This window comes from Tupaia chinensis, unplaced genomic scaffold (genome assembly GCF_000334495.1).
Source record: "Tupaia chinensis unplaced genomic scaffold, TupChi_1.0 Scaffold000212_1, whole genome shotgun sequence".
Classification (NCBI taxonomy): Eukaryota; Metazoa; Chordata; class Mammalia; order Scandentia; family Tupaiidae; genus Tupaia; species Tupaia belangeri.
In genome coordinates this window covers 795,539-818,148 of record NW_006159687.1, presented here as the reverse complement: position 1 = coordinate 818,148, position 22,610 = coordinate 795,539, and the positions used below count along the sequence as shown (strand labels likewise).

At 37.1% G+C, this 22,610-nt stretch overlaps 1 pseudogene; it reads right to left on the bottom strand.

The window, feature by feature from the left end:
• Positions 1-656: 656 nt before the first annotated feature.
• Positions 657-1,221, bottom strand: LOC102485707 (DTW domain-containing protein 2 pseudogene; annotated as a pseudogene).
• Between the last annotated feature and the right edge of the window lie 21,389 nt (positions 1,222-22,610).

Genomic DNA, 22,610 nt, shown 5'->3' with positions numbered 1-22,610 from the left:
GTATCTTGTCTCTGTCTGTGGTTTTGGTCAATCTGGCTATGATGTGCCTCGGGAAAGTTCTTGGATTGATTCTATGTGGGGTCCTTTGTATTTCCTGAGTCTGGATATTTGAGTGCCTCTCTAGGTTTGGAAAGTTTTCTTCCAGGATATTCATGGAGTAGACTGTCAATGCCCTGATTACTTTTTCATCTTGGTGATCCGGATGTTTATCTTCTCAGTTTTTTAGTGAATTTTTCTAGGTCAGAGGTTCTGTCTCCTACATCTGAGATTCGATCTTCTGCATGATCTAATCTGGTTTTGATATTTTCAAGGGAGACTTTTATTTCCTGTATTACAACCTCCATCTTTAATAATTCCATTTGATTCTTTTTTTATGGTGTGTTATTTCTTCTTTCAGATTGTGCAAGAACTTCCTCACCTCCTCAAACTCATTGTCTCTTTCCTCCTGCATTTTCTGGAGTTCATTGTCTCTCTTCTCTTGCATCTCTGTTAGCTTTGTCACTATGAATATTTTAAATTCTGGCTCCTGGCTAGATGTGGGGGGCAGGAGAGTGAAGTCTGGGCAGAGGTCTTCAGTGGTCCTAAATCCCTGAATGGGGCCGCTCAGAAATCTAATATAGATGGCTGCTAATTGGCTTACTTGTCCTGGCTCCTGGCTAGATCTGTTTAGGAAGTCAGAACAAGGAACTCTTACAGAAAATGTCCTTAGCCTGGCTCCAGGTACCATCAATGATGACTAATGTGGAAGGATAGACAAGAGACTCTAACACAAATTCTCCCAAATAAGTAGCTTTGGCCCCTGGATATGATATTAATGTACCAGACTTCCTGCAAATAGTTGCAAGTTCAGGATCTCTTTCTTCACTGAAGCAGGGCCAATCTTTACATTTATCCTGGGGGAGGCATGCTGCTAGCAGAGGTACAGTCCGCATTTCCAATGATGGGTGCTGTATTATGTACAAGTGGGTTGAGATGTGCAGAGGGTGCATGGGGAGAAAGGGACACAAACAGACTTTCTGAGGCCGACTGCAGCAGCCGAACCACCCACACCTCCCACAGCCCTTCCGCACTGGCGCCATCCACCTCTGAGTCCCCAGTGGCGGCCACTGGAGCTGCGTTGCCCTCCTGCGGCTCCTCCTCCCAGAGCGCCCCAGAGCTCAAGGCCCCAAGGGGCTGCGGGACAGAATCTCGGGATGTTCGTGCCTCTTTCTGTGGCTCCATAGCTGGCACTTGGCAGGTGGTCTAGCACTGAGGTCCTGCTGCCAACAATAAATATATATATTTTTCTTTTTTTGGAGAGGTTTTTGCTATAGGGCGCTTGAGCTCACCAGAAAGACAGAGAGACATAAAGACATAAAGTGAGGAACCCCCCCCACCCCAGGGAGGGATGGCCACCGTAATCCCTTCTCCTCCATTCTCCTCTCAGGATCTTAGGCACACACACATGCACACGAGCCCTGCGTGAGTTTAAGCCACAGGGTCCAGGCCTCGAACCGCGGTCGATTAGCGACATAGCCATTACGCTAACTGCTGGTCCCAACAATAAATATTCTTGATCTTTGTTTATCTGGGGATTTTTAAATTTCCTTTTATTTCTGAAGGAAAGTTTAGTTGAACATAGAATTGTTTTGTTTTGTTTTAATTTGCCAAAGGGCACATATACTTGCTAAAGAGAGATGGAGAGACAGAGAGAGGAAAGGAGAAAGCATCAATTCATTGTGGCTTTCTCCTTTCCATGACTATGTCACAATCCATTCTCCCCCATTTCTCCATCCATTGGGATTTGGGGCACATATGCCCACATGCTACAAATCTCAAGCTTCTGGGGCTAGTATTTGAACTGTGTTCAGTCATGTGGGATCTGCCTCCCTTATCCTGAAGGCTACAAAACCAGCTTGAATATAGTTAACTGAAAATTTCCCCCGCTTTTTATATATCATCCCAGTGTCTTCTGCCCTCCATTGTTTCTAAGAAAAAGTCAGTTGTTAGTCATACAAGTATTATTTCTTTTCCTGTATTTAAATGTTTTTATTGTTTTTTTTTTTCTTACTGATTTCAACATTTTTGTTTTGCTTTTAAATTTTAACAGCTTGGCTATCATGTGTTTAGGTGTGCCTACCATTGTGTTTATCCTCCTGGAGATCATTAAACTTTTTGGGTATGCAAATTGATATATTTTCTTCAGATTGGTCATTATTTCTTCAAACATTTTTCTACCTTTTTACTATCTCTCCTTATCTTTCTGGAACTCTCAATAGACATGTTGGTATGCTTGATCCTACAGACCTCTGAAATTCTGCTCATTGTTTTTCATTCTTTTTTCTTTCTTTTCTTCAGAGTGGCTGAGTTCTATTAATCTATTTTTAAGTTTGCTGAGTCTTGTGTCTGCCAATTCAGTTCTGTCTATCCCTTTAGTAAATACTTTGTTATTTTATTTTCTAGTGATAAAATTCCCAATTTGCTCTTTTTTTGGTCATTTCTATGTTTTATTGAGGTTCTTAATTTTGTTGAGAGGTATTTTATTCACATGAATTGAGATTTTTATTGAGATAACTATTGTCATATCTTCCTTTAATTCCCTACATATATAATTGTTTTGAAGTCCTTGTGTGCTAAGTCCAACATTTGGTCCCCTTAAGAAATAATGTCAATTGACTGCTTTTGATCCCATATATGGGTCACATTTTTCTGTTTTGTTGTTGTTGTTTTGTGGGTTGGTTTTTTATTATTATTTTTTTTTGCATGTCACCAATTTATTTTAGATAATACATTATAGCTACTCTGGATTCTTATCCCTCTTCTTAATGGTTGTTGCTACTATGACTCACCTGATCTCCTGTTTTCGCTGTGGTATAGAGCCACTAGTGTTTCTATTCATTACTTTTTTCTACGTCTCACTTTTATTTTTAAGATTGGATTCATAGAAGTAGGTCTGGGTAAACATAATTAAATGGCTAGCCAATGATTGGTCAAAGGTTGTGTTCAAACACCCTGAATGAGTAAGGCTTCCATCCTTCACCAATGGACCTGTGTATGGGTTTAGGGAATTCATTTAAGTTTGTGCAGTTTAAAAGTCTTTCCCAACTCTCCCAACTTCCCAGCTGTCTCACTTCTCCTCTATGCATGCTACATCACATTTTTCCAGGGGCACGTAGATGGTGAGGGTTACCTCTAGTCTCCCCTGAGCATATGCACAGGTGTGTGTGTGTGTGTGTGTGTGTGTGTGTGTGTGTGTGTGTGTCTCCATGCTGTCAGAAATATAGGGAAATTTATCAGTTCCAACCATGGATGTTTTACTCCATGTATATCTCTGATAAATATTTGGTTAGTACGCTGTTGGGTTGCTAGGAAAGTTATGACCCATTTTTGTATAGATAAACATTTTAAAAAGTCATGACTTTTCCAACAACTTAATAACCTGTTGCTTGCCCAAACTATGATTATAGCCTTAGGTTATTTGCAATGTTGGTCTTTCTTATTCATTTTCTCTGAGATTGTTATAATTTGTGAAACTCCCTAGTGCCATGGTTTTTTCTATGCACATCGTACCAAATCAAACCACCTCCTCTAGCAGCAAAGCTGCCACATTTCACAATTAGCCTCCCCCTGGTAAAAATAGAGTTGAGGAGGAGAGCAGAGATGAGTGCAGTCTCAGATTAAAATGCCTCAACCCCTGGTTGTTTTTATGTAATGGTGAGTATTATTTCTTAAATAAGTTGTTTTGGTATGCCTTTGACAAACTTTCTATATAAAAACTTTTATTTTGACATTTTTAACAAGGTTTATGGATTTTGGAGGAAGAAGATTTGCTAAGCTCCTAACTTTGCCATTTTTATAGTATTATTGTTTGTGTGTTTGCTTTTTCTTAGATTTGTTTAGAATATCTTTTTTGAATATCTTTTTTCTTATTAATTTATTTACTTTACATTCTTTCACTGAACATCATCATAGCATACGAAATATAATTTCCTATTCAGAATATACTGCATAGTGGCTTAATCCTACATGTTATCAACAAATAATTTTTCATTTCTTGTTTCTTGTATATATGTGTGTATATATATATTTTCCCCCTATTTCTCACCCTCTGCCATTTCCCACCCTCCTCCCATACTGTCTCCAGTATCTGTAGTTGCTTTCCATCCCTTTTTTATTTTTTCCCACATTTTATTGATTTACAAAATATCTTAATTAATCTAAACATTTTGAATAGCAAGTTCAGCTGATATATACATATCTGTGAACATATGTTGACTTTAGAATTTTGAATTTCTAATATTAGGAGATTAAAAGTAGGATTTAATGGGTTTTCAATCTTTTTCTTCCTCGAGGGTGTATGCATTCACCAAATAGAGAATGAGAGAGAGAGAGAAGAAGAGAGTGAGGGAAAGTGAAAAAGCAGCCCCCTAATGGTGGATAGTAATGCTATAATCCTTTTTCCTCCACTCTACTTTCAAAAATTTTTGAGGATGTGCACACATTGTGTCTGTCCCATTTCCCAAGTCACCAGGTCTTGGACTCAAATTATGGAGCTAGCTATGTGGGATCTAAACACCCTAGCCACCATGACACCAGCTTGCCCAGGGCTTTAAATATTTTTTTTAAAAGAAAATATCAATGACAACATATATTAGCAATAAATTATTCATATATATGAAGAATCCTATAAATCAATAAAACAGACAACAAATACATTTTTTAAAAGTTCAATTTACAAAAGAGAATTTCCAAATGTTCAATAAAGATATAAAGAAGTACTCAAAATTATTAGAATTAGAGAAACACAAACTTAAACTCCAATACATTTCAGTGTAAACTAGTACAACACTGGGTCATAGCTTAACTTTATCAAGTAAGATTGAAGATATTATTCAGTATTTTCATTTAAGAAAATTTTTCACATGTACACTAGGACATATATACAAAGATGTTCACAACAATTTTGTGCATTAAGGCCTCAAGTTAGAAATAGCCCAAATTTCCACTGATTCTAGTAAAACAGATAAATAACTATTGTATATTCATACAAGAGTCTATCTACTACGCAGCTATGCGCAACCATATTGGTGAATTTTGCAACTATAATTTTGAGCAAATAAATCTGACAGAAAGGAATGCAGAATCAGTTCATTGACACAAAGTTCAGTAACAGGCAAATTTAAGAAACATACATAATTAGAAAATCTAATGAAAGTACACACAAATCATTTTCCAAAAAGTCAGGGTAGTGGTTAGTTCTGGGGTAAGGAAGGAAATACAATTAGCAAGCAACTCATGGAGTTTCTAGAATTAGAGTTGTATTCTATCACTTGACCTTTGTGGCAGTTTACATGACTTATTTTTTAATTATGCATCAAACTACGTTTTTATGTACCTTTCTGTATTATGGTATGGTTTACAATTTTTAAAAGATTATAGTGTTTAAAGATGCCACAGATATTTAAATACCACTCATATTGGTAATGAGAGACATTTTCAGAGAGAGATTACTACCAATTGGGCAAACCATAATCAATCATTCAGTTAGTCAACAGGAACGATTATGTATTAAACATCTTTAATGTTCCAGACATTAAACCAAGCCTCAAGGAGGGCATAGAGGTGAATAGGACACAGACTAAGTATTGGAAGAGCTCCAAATCTAGTGCGTGTGCTGGGCACAAATATGCTACTCATAGGCAGTAGAAAAGCACAAACACTTCAAGAAAGACACAAAGTTTAGTTGACAGTCTGCTTCAAGGATGGGAGTCATGGAGAACTTACAGATGACTAAAGATGGGCTGTAAGGAAGAGGACACTGAAAAAAAAAGTAAGTAACTTTCCCATGTGCAAATTTTCTTAAACGGCTTGGAGAAACTGGAGCAGAAGGGTCAGATGAGGAAAGGGCAGTGAAGCACCCAAAGAGGGAGGTAGGGCACATTGGCCCTGGGACTTGTGAAAGAAGATAAATCCCTTTTTTCAAAGCTAGAGGAACCACTGAAGGATTTGAAGAAGGGATAGGTATTGTATCAACTTCCCAAATTACCACAAACTTGGTAGCCTAAAACAATAGAAATTTATTCTCTCAGTTCTGATGGCCCATGTCAACAAGGTTGGTTCCTTCTGGGGGCTCTGAGGGAAAACCTCTATTAGCTTCTGTTGACTTCTAGCAATACTCAATATTCCTTGGCTTGCAGAAAAATCACTCCAATCTCTCTGTGTTCAAATGGCCTTCTCCCCCAGAGTATTTCTATATGTCAAATCTCTCTCTCCTTTCTCTCACAAGAATATCAGACATTGGATTAATGGCTCCAGGATGATCTCATCCTGAGGTTAATTACATCTGCAAATACCTTTATTCCAAATAGGGACACATTCTGAGGTGTGAACATGGGTTTCGGGGATCACTCTTCAACTCACTACAGGCATATTCAGATCAATCAGTGTAATCAAGCTTGGATGCAAAGGTAACTAAGAGTGTTTCCCACAGAAACACACATCAAAGTCCAAAAAGATGTGCCCAATATCCACTCATAGCATTGTACTTTTTAATTTAAAAAGTAAGAAACAATATATAAGATCAGGTACTTAAGGACTTATCAAAAATATTATTCTGCATCTCTATAGTAGAACAGTATGCAGATATGAAAAAGGGTAATGTAGATCAATATGCACTGACATTAAAAGATGTCAGTGAAATATCGAGTGAAAATTTCAGGTAAAAAATAGTACATAAAATATAATCTAATTGACTGCTAAAAGAAAACACTTAGAAGGATATTCATAATTATTAACAGTGTTTATCTTGTAGTATTAAGTATGAGAGAGTACTAAAGTGGACAGAACTTCTATTTTATAGATTTACATATTTTTGAATATTTAAAATGCCCATACATTACTCACATAAACTTAAAATATATTTCTCTTTTTAATTTTTTAAAAAATTTTGTCAGAGGGCACATGCACTTACTAGGGAGAAAGAGAAAGTGAGAAAGTACTCCCATAGGGAACAGTCATGCCACAATTCCTTCTCTTCCATCTCCCCCCCTCTTTTGGGATTTTGGACATGCATGCACACACACCCAGCATGTTTCTCCACCTACCAGGTCTGGTACTCAAAATGCAAAGGAGACCATGTGAGATCTAGAAGTTAACTATCTCATCACCAGTTGGCCCTATTTATTCTCTTTTTGAAGAAACTATATGTTTAAGAGGGGAAAAAAAAATACCAGGTCAGAAGGGAAAATGGTACCATCTGCCTTAATGTGACTTTAGAAACAAAATGAGGACCACAGGGACCAGGCAGTGGCTCAGTGGAAACACAACTGGACCCACATGGGAAAAATCCTAATTTCATATTCTAAGCATGTTGGGGGTGTACCCATGATCCAGCCTGCCTGAGACTTGGGGTTGATTGGGTGATACTTGTCTCTAATATCACCCAATCATAGGAGAAATTAATCAATGAACTTTTATATGACCTTGCTGGAAGCTAGGTTGCCTGTGGTGGCAGGGCCTAACGGCCAGGACCTATGGCTTATCCCCTCCCCCCCCTCGTCTTTGGACTCCAGATTTGTTTCTTTGGACTTGCAAGATGAACTTGTGCCCCTCTTTGACCCATCTGGATACTGGTTCAAGCAAATGGTCTTGCCACACACCAGGCTGCCTGTGATTGCAGGGCCTAACAGCCAGGACCCATGGCTCATCCCCTCCTCCACTCACCTGTGAACTCTCAGGACATCAGTGTTTTGGATAGCATGCAGCCCAGATCTTTTCTTTGCTCCTGAGGTGAAGCTCAGCAGCTCAATTACTGGCACACCTGTTCTTTAGAAGCACAGAGGAAATGGGTCACTTAGGACCAGTGACAACAGTGTAGGGTGCTAGTGAGCAATAGGGAGGCATAGCAAAAGAGAGATTGCCAACTTTCTACACCTGCACATTTTTGAACGCTCAGAGATACCTTTAATAATTTAGGAAGAAATATATAGACCTACCAGTTGTCTAAGAATAATTGCAGAGACACAAGAAATAGGAGCAATCAACAAAGTGTGTCTTCCCCAACTGAAAAAATCAATTCCACATCACCCAAAGACAACACAATGAAAGTTGTGGAAATGTCGGATAAGCAATTCAGAATATTTATAGTGACCAAACTAAATGAAATGCAAAAGAAAACAAAACAGACAACAAGCTCCAGGAGATGAAGTCCTTTTACGATCTGAAAAAAGAAATAGACCTTATAAAAAAGAATCAAACAGAATTGTTAGGGATGAAGAATGTGTTATAGGAAAGTAAAACCTCCCTCAAAAGTAGATTAGATCACACAGAAGATCTAATCTCAAATGTAGAACACAAAACCTCTGACCTAGAAAAAGTATCAAGAAGACTGAGAAAACAACCAAGAAAAATAAGGATAATATACAATAAATACTAGATACCATCAAATGCCCTAAAATATGGATAATTGGTATCCCAGAAGAGGAAGAAAATAATAAGGGCATTGATGATTTCTTTCATGAAATCCTGAAAGAAAACTTTCCAAACCTAAAAAGGCATTCAAATATCTAGATGCAAGAAATACATAGGACCCCAAATAGAATCAACCCAAGAAGAGCCTCTTCAAGGCACATCATAGCCAGATTGGCCAAAACCACAGAAAAAGACAAGATACTAAAACTGGCAAGATGGAAATATCAAGTTACTTACAAAGGTTATCCCATCTGATCTCTCATCAGAAATGCAGGCAAGGAAAGAATGGAGAAATATAGTCAAAGTGTTAAATGAAAAACAATTTCAACCAAGAATACTATACCTGGCAAAATTATCCTTCATATGAGAAAAAAGATAAAAATATTCACAGATAATCAAAACCTGAAAGAATTTACCAACTCCAAAACAGCTCTTCAAGAGGTTCTGAAGGGAATGCTATACCAGGTAAACTAATCAGTAAGATGGACAGTAATAAGAGAAAACAAAACAAAAACAAAACCAAGAAACAACCAAGAAGATGGTTCACTTAATGATAGGAACAGGTCTGTAAATAATAATAACAACATTGAATGTTAATTGACTAAATTCTCCAATTAAGAGACACAGACTGGCTGAATGGATAAAAATCAGAAACCCTCCATCTGTTGCCTACAAGAAATGTACCTCATGAATAAAGACACACACAGACTAAAAGTGAAGGGCTGGAAAAAGGTATTCCATGCAAATGGAAATCAAAAAGGGCTGGAGTTGCAATACTTATTTCAGACAAAAAAGGCTTTAAGACAAAGAATGTAAGAAGAAAAAAAGAAGGGCATCGTATAATAGTAAATGGGCCAATTCATCAAGAAGACATAATGCTTATAAATATCTATGCATCCAACTCAGGAGAACCTAAATGCGTGAATGAAAAACTGCTGGAGCTAAGAGGAGAGGAGAGATAGGGTGCAATGCTATAGTTGTTGGGGATCTCAACACCCCATTATCTCCTTTAGACAGATCTTCTAGGCAAAAAATAAACAGAGAGATGCAGGACCTAAATGATACTATAAATTGAATTGGCTTGACAGACATCTATAGAACTTTCCACCCTAAGATCAGAAAATATATTTTTCTCACCCTGGCATGGAACCTTTTTAAATATTGACCATATGATAGGACACAAATCAAGCCTTTACAGATTCTAAAGCATAGAAACTATATCCAGCATCTTCTCTGACCATGATGGAATTAAACTAAATATTAATTTCAAGAAACATCCTTGAAAATAAACAAACACATGGAAACAAAACAACTGACTTTTGAATGACTTCTTAACTATTGCAGAAATTCAGTCTGAAATAAAATAATTTATGGAAACAAATGATGATGAGTACACGAGTTTCCATATTCTATGGGACATGGCAAAAGCAGTCATAAGAGAGAAGTTCATTAGCAATTAGTGCACATATGAAAAAGATGGGAAGGTGGCAAATAGACAACCTAAAATCATGCCTCAGGGAATTGGAAAATCAACAACAATAAAAAAATGCCAGGCAAGAAGAAATTATATAGATTTGAGCAGAAATGAACAAAACAGAAAATAAACAAACTATACAGAAAATAAATGAAAACGAAAGTTGGGTCTTTGAAATGATTGACAAGATCAACACACCACTAGCTAGACTGATAAAGAAGAAGAAAGAAAGAAAGGAGATAAATCAAATACATAATGAAACAGGCATACTGCTTCTGTTGTTATAGAGTCACAAACAAAATTATACAAAATTATAAGAAATATTTTGAACATTATCTTTAAAATTCAGTATTTTGAAATTTTGAAAGTTGTTTATTAACTGTCAAGAACTATGGAGTGAGAGTCAAAATTTTTTTGATATGTGAAGTAAATGATTGTGGAAAAATGTAAAAATAAATTAAAAAATAAAAAAGAAATAGGCAACATTATAACAGACATGATAGAAATACAAAACATCATTAGAGGATACTACAAGTGACTATATGCCAACAAACAAGAGAACATGGAGGAGATGTACAAATTCCTGGATGCATATAATCTACCAAGATTGAATCAGAAGGACACAGAAAATCTGAACAGACACATAAAAGCCATGAGATTGAATCAGTGATAAATAACCTCCCAAAAAAGAAAAGTCCAGATCCAGATGGCTTCATTTCTGAATTCTACAAAACTTTTAGGGAAGAGTTAACCCTTATCCTACTCAAATGATTTCTAAAGTTCCAAAAGGAAGAAAACCTTCCAAATTCATTTTATGAAGCCTCTATCATCCTCATTCCCCAAACACATAACGGCATGACCAAAAAGGAAAACTACAGACCAGTATCTATGATGAATATAGATGCTAAAATTCTCAATGAGGTACTTGCAAATTGTATCCAACAACATATAACAAAGATACGACCAGATAGGCTTTATTCCAGGGATGCAAGGGTGGTTCAACATATGCAAGACCATAAATATAATACACCATATTAACAGAAAGAAAGATTAAAAAAAATATAGTCATTTCAATTGATGCAGAAAAAGCATTTTATAAAATCCTTTCATGATTAAGACTCTCGGTAAGATTGGTGTATCAGGGTCATTTCTCAACACATAAAAGTCATATATAAAAAAACCTATAGCTAATACTGTACTGAATGGGGAAAAGCTAAAATCTTTTCCACTAAAAACTGGTACTAGACAAGGCTCCCCATTTTCTTTGCTGCTTTTTAAATGTAGTGATGGCAGTCTTAACAATGCAATCAGAAAAGAGTATAATACAAAAGGCATTCAAATTGGCAAAAAGAGTTGAAAATATCTTTATTTGCAGATGACATGATGGTGTACTTAGAAGACCCAAAGGTTTACATGAAAAACTTCTTGAAGTAATAAATACAATAAAGTGGCAGGATACAAAATCAACATCCAAAAATCTATAGCATTTCTATATACAAACAAGTTGAAGTAGAGCTGAAGAAAGGAATCCCTTTTACCAGAGCCACAGGATGTATAAGATACCCAGGGGTAAACCTAACTAAGGAAGTCAAAGACCTTTACAAAAAAACTATGAAAATCGTTAAAAAGATACTGAAAATGACATTTAAAAAGTGGAAGGATATGCGATTTTCTTGGATTGGAAAAATTAACATAATAGAAATGGCAATTCTACCCAAATTAATCTACATATTTAACACAATTCCAATCAAAATACCAGAGACATTCTTTACAGATCTAGAAAAGACAATCATAGAATTTGTCTGGAATCATAAAAGACTGTGTATTGCCAAAGCAATCCTACGCAAGAAGAATGGAGTGGGTGGTATATCACTCCCAACCCCAAATAAAGCTGTGATAATCAAAACAGCATGATATTTGCACAAAAACAGACACAAGGACCAATGGAATAGAATAGAAACCCCAGGGGAAAAAAAAAAAGTTTACAGCCAAGTGATTTTTGACAATGGATACCAGTCAATCTACTGGGAAAAGGGAAACCTTTTTAGCAAATGGTGCTGGAAAAACTGGGTATCCACCTGCAGAAATATGAAACTGAATCCCTGCCTTTCACCATTAAAAAAAAAATCAACTCAAAATGGATCAAAGATCTGAAACCTAAGAACTCAAACTATAAAACTACTGGTGGAAAACACTGGGGAATCTTTGATAGACATCGGGGTAGACAAAAACTTCTTAAATAAGACTCCCAAAGCATGGATAATAATTCCTGAAATAGACAAGTGGGGCTATATCAGATTAAGAAGTTCCTGCAAGCAAAGCACACAGTAATTAGTGTGAATTAACAACCCTCATAATGGGAGAATATTTTTGTAAAACATGCCTCAGTAAAAGGACTGATAACTAGAATACACAGGGAATTCAAGCAGCCTTCTGAAAAAAAAAAAATCTGGAACCAGCAGTTAGCGTAATGGCTATGTGGCTGGACTCCCACGTAGTCAACTGTGGTTCGAGTCCTGGACCCGGTGGCTTAAACTCACACCGGGTGTGTGTGCGTACATGCCCAAGATCCCGAGAGGAGAATGGAGGAGAAGGGATTGTGGCGTGGCCATCCCCCCTGGGGGGTGATTTCTCGCTTTCTGTCTCTCTCTGTCTGTCTGGTGAGCACGCGTGCCCTATAGCAAAAACCTCTCAAAAAAAAAAAAAGAAAAAAAAGAATAGGGTGCATGTGTGTGCATACCTCAAATTCTGACATGATGGATAAATTAAAAGATGTGAAAATGAGCTGAACAAAAAGCTCTCTAAGGAACACATAGGAACAGCCAAAAATCACATGAGGATATGCTCAACATCCCTCATAATAAGGGAGATACTAATTAAAACCTAATGAGATAACCACATAAACTGTCAAAATGGCGAAGAACAAAAATCCAAAGAGTGATAAGTGTTGGTGAGGATGTGGTGAAAGGGGAACTCTCCTACACTGCTGGTGGAAATGTAAATTGGTCCAGCCACTGTGGAAAACAATATGAAGGTTCCTCAAAGACCTTCAAATAGAACTACCATTTGATCCAGCAATCCCACTTCTGGGTATCTACCTAAAGGACAGGAGAATGCTCAGTTGGAAAAGCTCTTCCACATCAATGTTTATTGCAGTATTATTCACAATCGCTAAGACATGGTACCAGAAAATGTCCACAAACAGCTGAATAGATTGAAAAAGTGTAGTATATATATTCTCTGGAATATTATTCAGCCATACAAAACAAGATGCCTCTGACATTTGATAGAAAATGGTCAAATATAGAAGATCTATTGCTGAGTGCAGCAAGGCAGGATATGAAAGAAAGACATTTATGTATTCACTTAATATATACCTACTATCTGCACTTAATGGTAGAGATTGAAATATTGGAGAGCATAAAAGCAGTGAAAATAGTTATGGATGCTGAAGTCAGTGTGGACTGGGGCAGGGAGAGAAGAGTATAGACAAAGATAGCAAGAGAGCAGAGAGGCATGACATTAGTGGGACACAGAAAATGTTTATTAGCTCTTGATGATAACATGTATAGTATTCTCAACTTGACTGGCCTGAGAAATATTTCATGTTGGGTAAACCCCATGGAGGGTTTCTGATTTTTATCCATTCAGCCAGTCTCTTTACAAGATAAATGATATACAGTGAGTGAATGTTTTTAAAAATGAGAATAAATAATAATAATAATAATCTGAAAAAATGATGAAAATCTATTTGATGATGATAATGTGGCTAGTAATGTCTTTGACTTGACTGATATGTAAGATAATCGTACTGGAAAAAGACATGTGATACACTGTAAAGACATATGTAATTAGGGACCAGCAGATGGCATAATGACTATGCCACTGGACTCCCATGTAGTCAACTGTGGTTTGAATCCCAGACCTGGTGGCTTAAACTCATGCTGGGCATGTGTGCACATGTGCCCAAGATCCTGAGAGGAGAACAGAGGAGAAGGGATTGTGGCATACCCATCCCCCGTGGGGTGATTTCTCATTTTCTGCCTCTCTGTCTCTCTCTGTCTTTCTGGCAAGTGGATGCCCCCTATAGAAAAAAAAACTCTCAAAAAAAAAAAGATATATGTGATTAAATGTAATATAAAAACAATTATGGTAATTAAATAAAATTAAATTAGTATATATATATATATGTAAATATAATTTTTTTAAAGATGTGGAACACCTGATATTTCAATGTTAGAAGCTAAGGAAGTATATTTTTTAATTCTATGATAAATACCAATGCTATATATTCAATTAATTCTGGCAGTAAAAGAAGTATTTTCAAGAATATTTTCACAACAAATTAATTCACAACAAAGAACACATTGGCCATCTACCATTACATTGCTGATGTGGTGAGGCTGGACAGCAGGTTTCAGGCTTAAGCAAGTGATTATAGCAGTTTCACAATTCTAGCCCTGAATCACCATGACAACATGAACATATAATTATATACATGCATTGGAAGAAAACCAAAGAATAAGAAATACAAAAGCATGTGGGCATAATTTTTTTTTTACGTTCTGTGAAGGAAAACACAGAATAAAACTATTTTTAATGTTTCTTACAAAAGAACACCATGTTTGCAAAAATAGTTAATTAAATGGATTTAAGTGTAAAATAACTTAAACACTATGGCCATTTCCATCTCTCAGCCCTCTTGATTTATCAAAGCTCTCAATAGCACACTCAGGAGCATTCAAACAAAACTAAACAGCAATAAAGCCTTTCTAAGCTTCCTGTAATTTGAGTGACAATTTATATAATTACAAGTATTTGACAACTTTTTTTATCATTTCTAAACGATTATGAATATCTGCGATTTTAGAAGATTATATTTTGAAACGCATTTATACACAAACCTGCCATAAAAAAGGCAAAATAAATTAAGTTATTACCATGTTTAGACTGTTGGTTTATAGTATGATATATATGAAATAAGAATTTTCAAATAAAGCTAAAGGAAGGGGTTAGTTACTGGATCTAAACACTAGCAGAAGCAGCCTGATTCCCTTTTGTTGATGGCTCAGATCTCACTAAATAGGATCATGGTGTCAGTCTTAGCCACACTGGAAAGATACAGAAGGAAGACCTTTAAATATATATACACACGTGTGACAGCACTCATAAAGAAAAGTAAGGAAAAAATATTCAAATGCACCTGAAGCTGTATTAACCTTCTAGATCTAGGGAGAAGGAGTAAATCTGCCAGTTTTCAAAGGCTACAGGGACTGTCTTTGTTTAAGATTAAACACGCATTTGATAGCACTATGTGAAGCGTTTGGCGTTAAGAGATCATCTCTATTATCAAATGGCTCACTGGCTAGTTAGGGAAACAGACAAGAAGCAATTATCGTAGTGGAGCATCTACAGAGAGGAGGACCATACATCCCATTGTCTGAGTCAGATTTCAGTTTATATCATTATTATAATTTTTTAAAAAACTTGTGTTAATCATTTCTATCTCAAATATGTCCCAGTTTAGATAATAAATTGGGTTATTATATTCATAAAGATACTGTGGAAGTCATGGAAAGGCATTTAATCTAGCACTGGGAAGGCTTTCTGGGGAAAGTGCTGCTTGAGGTCATCTTACAAAACAAATTATTTACCAAGTGAAGAAGGAGGTAGAAGACCTAGCAGGCCCTCAAATTAGGCTAATGGCATACTTTCTCAAGTATTTTTCTAATGCAAGAGATTTTTCCTTTGCTTTCAAAATTATGTAATATCACATGTATTGGGGATCTTGGTGCCTCAAACTTCTTGTAAGCTTCTTGAAAGCTTCCTTTATTTCTCTGTAACTCTGTAGTAGTGTGTGTGTGTGTGTGGGGGGGTGGGCAGAAACACTAATTCTATCTGGTAACCTCAGTTAAAACCAATACTTTAACTCAGTTTCAGTTTAAGAGACTCAAATCTCAGTGTTTCAAAGTTCTGATTCCCTCTCAGACTCTGTCTGCTCTTGAACCTTAAATCATAAAATGAAGAGTACTTACTTTCTGCTAAAAAATCCCTAGACTCTAAAGGCATGTAGTATACCCACTTGGCTGAGATCAGTAACAACAAACAGACTGCATGTCAGAACTTTTAAATCTACAACTTAGAAAGCATGAAGAATGAAAGGTGTGATATGCATGTGTAATAATACCTGTCTGATTTGAGGCTTACTTTTCATTTTACTCATGATAGCATAGTGAGTGTATCAATCTAGGTTGTAAGCAACAGAAATCGAATCTAGCTAATTCAGCAGAAAATGAAATATCAGAAAGATCCTGAGTAATTTAAAGAACTGGGGAACCACCAGTTAGCGTAATGGCTATGTTGCTGGACTCCCACGTAGTCGACTGCAGTTCGCATCCCAGACCCGGTGGCTTAAAACTCATGCCAGGCGCATGTGCGTGCATGCCCAAGATCCTGAGAGGAGAATGGAGGAGAAGGGATTGCAGCGTGACCAACCCCCTGGGGAGTAGTTTCTTGCTTTCTGTCTCTATGTCTCTCTCTCTGTCTGTCTGGTGAGCGCACGTGCCCTATAGCAAAAACATCTCAAAAAAAAAATAAAATAAAAAAAAGAACTGAAGTGTAGAGCCGACAGGTAGTGTGGTGGTTGAGGCACTGGACTCCCACATGGTCAACTGCGGTTCAAGTTCTGAACCTGGTGGCTTACTTTCTCTCACGTTCTCTTTCTTGCTCACCCTGTCTCTTTCTGGTCAAATTTTAAAACAAATGGAATTAATTAAATAACTTTAAAATAGAACTGAAGGGAATACTGAAAAAGAAATATTTGTTCAACTCAGAAGAGTTCCATGAATTCAAGTAGGAAGAGCTGATTCATATCTTCTCAGGGAATCATAACCAACATGAGCTAGAAATAAAAAGTGCTCTGGACCAGCCAGTGGTGTGGTGGTTGAGGTGGTTGAGGTGGCTGGATCCCTTGTGGCCTACTGCATATTTTGAATCCTGGACCAGGAAGCTTGGAAAAATATGCCAGGAACATGTATGTGTGTGCCCAAAATCTCAAGCAGAGAATGGAGGAGAAGGGATTGTGGTGAGGCCATCCCCGCAGGAAGTTCACTCAATCCCTCTCTTTTTTCTCCACATGCACCTTAAAAGCAAATTTTTTAAAATATGTATTTTTTAAAAAATGTGTTCTAGCACCTTTCTGAAATCCTCTCAGGAAGTAATGTCTCAGTGAGACTCTGTTAGGGTAGTTTGAGAGCTGAGCCGCATCCATTCCTTAGCCAGAGGAAAGCCAGACATCTTGACCGATAGTCTCACCAAGGGGAAACAATGAGTCCTAAAAAGAATATTGCAAATTAAGTCATGCCATCAAGAAAGGAGAAATATATTTTGCCAAGAAATTATCACAATGATATCACAGTGCAAGTGCTGCCGGCTCTGTGGGACAGCAGTAATGCACTGCTCATGAGAACCCAGACCCGACATGGGGACTCAGTCAGCCTGAAACATGACAGGCACACACACAATTGCCCAAAATTCAACAGGCTGGAGAACTGGAAGGAGAAGATCGAGGTGTGAGTAGACCCTGTGGACAGTGTGCACGTGCTCTCTCTCTCTCTCTCACACACACATATGCATACATGCACTCAATCATGAATAAAGAAAAAAGAAAGGACAATAAAGTAGTAACTGAGAAACCCAAAGCTCTGAGAAGTTGTGACTGCCCATCATCCCACAGCTAATAAAAGGTCAAAGGAAACCCAATCTTCTGACTCATACATCACTCTTCCTTTTTTACTCCATTCATCTGATTTTCTGACTTTAGCCTCTGCAGTTGAATAGTGTGCTCTGCATCGAGATAATAGAAAATATGAACATTGACTTTTAAAAGCCAAAGTACTCTAGTGGTAGACAGATGGCTCTACCAGCACAAGTCCTCTCCTCATTTTCTTTACTTTTCCTCCATTGTACTCAGAGAGCTCTTTGATGCCTCAGAAAATGCATTCAGCTGAAAAGAAACTGCCTTAACTTTCTTAACTTTGCCATGGATTAGTCATAAGACTTTGGACAAAAAAAGAGAAAAGTTTCAGAAAATAAATAAATAAAACTGTTTCTCTTGAAATTAAAAAAAAAGCATTAAAAATACCTATTTGATGACTGCAGTAAGATATGTAGCACCAGCTAGATGCTACTTTATATGATGTTCATTCTACTCACTGAGGCTTATGCCTAAAGTTGGACTTGTGTTCATGGAAATGTATATATCAGCTGTGCTTGCTATGAAAATATTTAGATTAATTAAGATCTTTAGTGACTCAGTAAAATGTGGGGGAAAAATATAGAAAGCAAACATAGATATCAGAGACGGTGTGGGAGGAGAGTGGGAGATGGCAGAGGGTAAGAGATAGGAAATCAAGGATGGGGAAAAAGGCAAAACATACAGGAACAAGTAATGGAAAATTATTTGTTGATGATAACATGTATGTTAATCCACTTGATTGAGCCAATATACAGTGTACTCTGGATGGAAAATCTCATTTTGTATGCTGTAATGATGTACAGTGAATGAATGCAAATAAATAAATAAATAAAATGAGATTAAAGAAAAAGAAGAAGACTTTGGACAGGTTACTTAGAATCTCCAGCACTTGGGTTTCTCTTCTGTATAACGGGTTGCAGCAGATCTTTAAAATCTCATCTCCAAGATCTTGAGCAATAAAAATAAAATCTATTGATGTCTAAAGACTTTTTGTCTAAGTCTGCAAACTCCAAGAGGGTGACGCCATCTCTTCTTCTTCACTGCAACTTTTTCAACACATATGAAATAATGTCCCCCCTCTTGTCTTCTACCATAATTTTCAGAACTTGTAATCGAACAACCAGGAAATTGACCCTTGAGTGAAATCACAGAAAAGAAGATACCTCTAGCTTCTCAGTGCATGGGTTGACCTTTCTCCCTTACCATTTCAAGCATACAAAAGCATCTTTCTAGGTATAATATTTAAACTAAATCTCATATATGTGTTTATAAATGTAAAATAGAAGTGCTTAATATGCCTATCCCTGATTTTTTACTTCCCCAAATAATGTCAGAGAGAAGTATAAATTTTTAAACTATAAATACATCTACCTTTCATCGCACTACGTTAATCTAGCCCTTTATGTGAAACAATACTACTAATTCCCATTAAAGCTTCCCTGAATAAAAAGCTATTTTGTGGACACAGAAATCCACTTTTTCTAAATCTCATTTCTTTTTATCTTTGTCACTGCCATTCTGCTCTTTCTTTGTGTAAAAGAGTAAATCCTTTCAGAGCCAACAGGCTCAAATACCATAGCGACTGAGATTACCAATACTGACATTCCCGCTGAATAAACCATAAGGAACATTTCTTCTCACCTTTCACCTTGAAATAATCACAGCACTGGAAGTGCACATTCCTCGGTGACAAATGACAGGAAAATCGTCCCTCGTACTTTAGTCTTGGAAATAGACTTCAATAATGGTATATAAATGTACCTTTTTAAAAATAAATTTTGCCCAGAATAATATCAAATATAAAAAGAAAGTTTTGTAGACAACAGTTCTCCTTAGTTTTGTACTCATTCTCTCTCAAGTACCTCAAATCTTCTCCACCATTCTGTAATCACCAATAATATTTTTCAGTTATGACTTGTTTAATATTTTTAAAGCATTGGATGCAAGTTTCCTTTATACTAATACCAACAAATTGTTTGAGGGCCAGATGGTGAGGCAGTAGTAATTCAGTGCTCTGCACGGCTGATTGGCATGGGAAGGCGCCCGGTTTGTGTCGAGACCTCCATAAATGTCCCAGGCACATGTTTCCAACCTGGGACTCGCTGAGGCTAGGCGTGGACTGTGGTACGGGACCCTGCTGGGGATGACTGTTTCTATGTCCCCTCTCCTCTTTCTCACTCAAGGGAGAAAGAGATAAACTTTCAAAAGTAAATAAAATAAATTATTTGAGTGGCATAGATTAACCGTTCCATTGCTAAATGACTCTTATTTCATAACTCCTGTACAGCAGTGTAAAGTACTCATTAACATATTGATAACTTAAAATTCCTTGATCAGTGCAAATAGGTACATTAGTATAATTCAATGTTTCTGGCAATAAAGATCTAAATCTGGACATAACTGTAATCTAAACTTATTTTCTGATAAGCTGAGCATCCTCAGCTTCTCATATTATCAAGTCCCTTAGTGCCACCAAATAGAACTTTGACACACTCACCTCCTCTCTCACCCGACATTAACTCATCATGAAGTCACATCAAATGTGCCCTCTTGTCTTTAACCTGCCTCCATCACCTTAATGCAGCCCTTTTTTAATCTCTTTTGTAAACTACTATAATATAATAATTTCTACTTTTTAGTCTCTTTGATCCTATGTCTATTTCTCCCTGTTTGGAGCACCTGCTATCTTCCCAAAACATAACGATGATCATGTTAACCTCCAGCTTGGTGTTCCAGATGTAGAGAGGCCAGTCACTGACAGAACGATATGGCAAAGCTGAAGGAAGCAGGGGGAGAAACACCTGAACCTCTCTTCACCCTCTCTTCCTCTCTTCCTACCAAACTCTAAGCTATTATCTTCCATTGGTTGAATCCATGTGGACACCAAAAGGGGATCTTAGATGTTGGGATTAAAAAGGACAGCACCCTAGGGGACATAACAGGGCAGAGTTGGGCACAGAATGGATCTAGGGGACATATGGAGAATAACCTCCATGTCTGTACCCCTTCATCTTCCAGGTGCCTACTCGACCTATAAAACACAACTCAAGGTTGCCTTTCCAGGCTGAGTTACTCCCTTCTCTTAATTTTTCTTATGAGCATATCTACATAACTCTTCTCTGCAATGTTCTGTTTTTCCCTGAATTTTTAACCTCATCTGAGGCTGAAATACAACTTTATGTTTTATTTAATTTGCACAGTTCTTGACCTATTATTTCCCGTGTGTGTGTGTGTGTGACAAAAATGAATGGATTCAGAGGCAAGTAGGGCTTCCTCTAATATTTTGGGTTTTTTTGCTTGTTTTGTTTAAGAAAGATTTTTGCTATAGGGTGTCTGTACTCACAAGAAAGACAGAAAGCAAGAAATTACTCCCCTATTCCAGGAGGGATGGCCATGCCACAATCCTTTCTCCATTTGCCTCTTGATAATTTGGGTATGCATGCACCATGCCCAGTGTGCATTTTAAGCCACTGAGTCCAGGATTCGAATTGCGGTCAACCATGTGGGAGTTTAGCAATGTAAGCATTATGCCATCTGCTGGCCCCTCCTCTAATATTTTGAATGGAAAGAAATAACAACCAGAATTAAGTCCCATGTTTAAATACATAGACTATTCCTGAGGCCAGACTGCAAACCCCTATGTCCATACTACTTAAGGGAAGTGTATCGGGAATACCACATACAAATCAAGACAGAGCTTTTCAATGAATTACTTAATGAGTCAGCTAACTTCACTCCCACAGTGCACACCCCTATAAAGCTCTCTGGAGTGTCTGGCACTTAAAGTTGCTCATGATGTCTCTGAATGCCTTTTGTACATACTGTGGCATTAAGATGTGTGCTCTATATATATCATTCCCACAAAGAATGACTCCAACAAATCCATCTGACTTAAAATTGAGGCAGCCTTGTATTTGTTCACATAACTTTGATACACAATTTTCTCTCTAGGATGTAGTCTCAAAATCTCCCCTACATCTTTCCATCTGCATTTTTACATTATTTATATGAAAAATATTATGTAATATAACATCCATAAGATAGAATAATATGCAGTATTACACTGTTTATAGAAATATGTAATGATGAAAAATGCTTATGATAAAGTTTAAAGTGAAAAAAAGAAAGCTCCAAATTTGAATATAATGTGTGATTTCTACCAGACAAAATGAAACAGTTTAAATGCAATGAAATATTTACTCTGAACAGGTTATTTCCGGTGGTGAAATTGAATATGACTTTTATTCTTTTACCCATGTTTTTGTATTTGTTATATGTTTTTAAATATTTTTTTAAGAATTATTTTATTTAACTTTATTTACTTTAATTTGACCAAAAACGACAGAGGGAGAGGGAGAGGGAAAGTGAGAAAGCAAACCACCAGGTCTGGGACTTGAACCACGGCTGGCCATATAGGAGTCCAGAACTCTTAACCACTACACCAATTTTTTTAATGTTTATTTTATTCTTTCTTCCATGAGTAAGAGAGACAGACAGAAACAGGCATCCCCCTAACAGGGTCTTCATACCACTATCCAACTTCAGCCAGCTCTGGATCTTGGGCACACATTTGCAGCATGTTCAGGGAGGTCTCCAGACATGAACCAGAAATTTTCTCATATGGGTCTGTTTTGCACAGCACTGTGCTCCTGACATGCCACTGTCCAAACCCTGTTATGATTTTTTTTTAAGGTTTTAGCTAGAGGGCACCTACACTTACCGGAGAGAAGAGATAGAAAGATACAATGAGAAGGAAAGTGAGAAATCACCCCCTGGAGATAATGGCCATACTGCAATCCCTTCTCCTCCATTTTACTTCTCGGATTTTGGGCATGCACACACATGCACCTGGCGTGATTTTCAAGCCACTGCAATCCACCATGTGGGAGTCCAACACTTTACCACACCACCTGCTGGCCCTATTATGATTAA